Below are 3,720 nucleotides of genomic sequence, written 5' to 3'. Positions count from 1 at the left end.
CCTATAGTGACTCCCCTTTCCCCCACAGTTAGAACACACAATAGGGAACACAGTTAACCCCTTGATCGCCCCCTAGTGTTAACCTCTTCCCATATCAAATGTTGGAGTAACATGCTTTAAGTGCTAAATTTGACAGCTATACCTTCATGGACTACTTGGCTAAAAAATTACTGGACTTTCAGGACCCTCAGGTGACTAAATGCACATTTTCGGGCTGGGTTCACACTGCCGTGCGGAGCAGCTCACAGCACGGGTCTGGCGCGTGCCTGTTCACTGTTTCAGGTCTGAATTTTTGGCTGAATTCGGATCTAAAACAGACTAGAAGACTCATGAAAGGCAAAACATTTGTATATAGATATACAAAAACATTATAAATACCTTTCTTCCCCCTTTTTTATAAGTCATCACAGTCCCTCTGTTCTCAGCTGCATATGAGCTGGGGGAAGGGGGAGCAACAGCACACTGATCTTCCCAGTGAAAGGCTGAGCAGGCGGGTCATGACAAGTCTAACCATTGGAGGAGAGCAGTCTGAGTTCCCAGCATAGCTAAATAACAGACCACAGTGTGCTTTCCTGTTTAGTGTGATCAGTTTTTAGTTAAACATAACAAACATACTATACTTACCTGCTCTTCGTAATGATTTTGCACAGAGCAGCCCAGATCCTCCTCTTATCGGGTCATTCTTCAAATTTCCTAGCCCCTCCTTCCTATTGAGTGCCCCATCAGCAAGAAGCTTGCTATGGGGGCACCGAGCTGCAGCTCCCTGTGTCCAATCAGACATGTAGCCCGGCCCACCCCTCTCTCTCCTCATTGGCTCACTGAATTTGACGTAAGCGGGAGCCAATGGCACTTCACTGCTATCTCAGCCAATAAGGAGGAGGAGTCTTGGACAGCCAAGTCTCTCATTCAACATCGCTGGATCGAGATGGGGCTCTGGTAATTATAAGGGAGGCTGAGGGGGGGGGGGGGGGGTGGCTGCTGCACACAGATGGCTTTTTTCCTTAAAGCGGAGTTCCACTCATTTTTGTGTTTATTAAAGGTCAACAGCTACAAAAAGTGTAGCTGCTGACTTTTAATAAACGGACATTCATCTGTCCCATGATCCAGTGATGTGGCCGCCCGAACCCTTGTTTTTTTCCCTTGCCTCTCTGCGGTGCCGACATTGCAAGTATGGGCACCCGGCTGTGACAGTTTGCGCAGCGCCTCCCCATTGGTCGGGCAATCTTCTGGGACCTGTGACTTCCGAGCGGAAGTGGGAGCAGGTACCTTTCAAAACCTGCTCCTCCCTCCAAAAAAAAATGACATGCCAAATGTGGTATATTTGGGGTCGGTGGAGTGCTTTAAGAGGAACTTTTTGGGTGGAGCTCCGCTTTAATGCATAGAATGCATTTAGATAAAAAAAAACTTCGGCCTTTACAACCTCCTTGATTTCAAGGCTGTTTTTTATTTTAGATCAAAGTCAATAAATACATAGATACAAAGGACAAAAGGATACAGATATTGTTTGAGCGTATACTATACAGAAACCATACCTGGCTCACATAGCTCTGTCACCCATTGATATACCATGAGGCCCCGTACACACGACCGAGTTTCTCGGCAGAATTCAGCCAGAAACTCGGTCGGAAGCTGAATTCCGCCGAGAAACCCGGCCGTGTGTACACTTTCGGCCGAGGAAGCCGACGAGGATCTCGGCGAGGAAATAGAGAACATGTTCTCTATTTCCTCGTTGTTCAATGGGGAAATTGCGGCTCGCCGAGATCCTCGGCGGCTTCACAAGGAACTCGACGGGCAAAACGGTGTGTTTTGCCCATCGAGTTCCTCGGCCGTGTGTACGCGGCCTCAAAGTAGTAAAGGGATATACATTGACCTCTTTGCTTAATAATTATCGTGCAAGATACTTTATGGCAAAAGCAACAACACCTCTATTTGGTGCTATAATGTGTCACCATATACAGTGTTGTTATGTAAAAATAGAACATTCCTATGCAAAGCGAACAGTGTATTTGCCTTTAGTAAAACAAAAAAATAAAATGATACAAAGACAGAAACAGTTTGACAATGTGAAGTCACTTCTCCAAGAACCAAAAATAAAGCTTCCACCACGCTGTGGCTTTCACTGGAAACACAATGCAGTCTCACTCCCTGTATGTACACAAATCACTCAGTGGAACAATTTTGACCTTAAAAAGGCCTGCAGTGGTTGTTAAAAAGGAATTCTTCACATGCTCCCTCTCTGGATTATCAGAATGTTCCAATCCTAGCCAGCATAACAAACAGAAAGCGCAACATAGTGTGATAATGTTTATAAAACATTATTGGTTAACCGATTTCCCTGTATAGCCCAGTCACTTGTCACTTTTCCTGGCTGCTGTGACCGGAAAATAACATTTGGGGTCTAATAGACTGCTGATTTCTCGATAAAGAGGACCTGTCACAACAAAATTGTATCATGTTGGAGACTTTTGATCCCCTATGTGATAAAAAGTTTTAGTGTAAAAAAAAGTTAAACCCAAGCAGTTAAACTCTCCCCCCCAAAAATTGAGCCCACTCTGTCCCCATGTACGCACACATAGGAATAGTTACATATCAGTTACATAATAGTTACATATCACTGCACAGGCCAGAGTGAAAGCAATTCTTCTAGGCCCATTATTTATGGGTATCTTTAACCACTTAAAGCGGTGTTCCAGCCCCAAAAAATTATAATAATTAAAAGCCAGAAGCTACACATACTGCAGCTGCTGGCTTTTAACAATAGGACACTTACCTGTCCTAGAGTCCAGCGATGTTAGCACCGCAGCTGATGTTTCCATCAACTGTCGGATGCTGCAGCCGCCTTGTCAGAGACAGGTATCCTGTCCCTCCCCCCCTCTAAAGGTGCCATTGTGGCACCGGAGGGGGGGGCGTAATCAGATGAACGGAAGTTCCACTTTCTGAGATTTGGTATTTACAAGTTAAAAAATGTTTTTTTTTTTTTTACAAGAAAATTACTTAGAACACCCAAACATTATATATTTTTTTCCAACACCCTAGAAAACAAAATGGCGGCTGTTGCAATACTTTTTGTCACACCGTATTTGCGCAGCGGTCTTAAAAGCGCACATTTAAAAAAATATATATATTTTTTTTGAATTAACAAATAAGGCAACAGTACAGTTAGCCCATTTTTTTTATATTGTGAAAGATTACATCGATTAAATTGATACCCAACATGTCACGCTTCAAAATTGCGTCCACTCGTGGAGTGGCGACAAACTTTTACTGTTAAAAATCTCCATAGGCGATGTTAAAAAAAAATTCTACAGCTTGCATCTTTTGAGTTACAGAGGAGGTCTAGTGCTAAAATTATTGCTCTCGCTGTAACAAACATGGCCATACCTCACATGGGTTTCATATGCGGGCGCTGCTCACATATGCGTTCGCTTCTGCGCGCAAGCTCGCTGGGACAGGGTGCTTTAAAAAAATTGTTTTTCTTATTTAGTTTACTTTATTTTCTTTATTTTGACACTGTTTTTAAAAAATAAATACATTGGGCCACTTTTATCCAATTACAAGGAATGTAAACATCCCTTGTAATAGAAAAAAGCATGAGGTCATCTTATATATGAGATCTGGGGTCTAAAATGCAATAATAAAAAAAAACAATATGTCTGTTTTTTTAACCGGTTAAGACCTGGACCATTATGCAGGTTAAGGACCTGGCCCCTTTTTGCGATT

Source organism: Rana temporaria, chromosome 3 (genome assembly GCF_905171775.1).
Source record: "Rana temporaria chromosome 3, aRanTem1.1, whole genome shotgun sequence".
NCBI lineage: Eukaryota > Metazoa > Chordata > Amphibia > Anura > Ranidae > Rana > Rana temporaria.
This window is presented reverse-complemented; position numbering follows the sequence as displayed.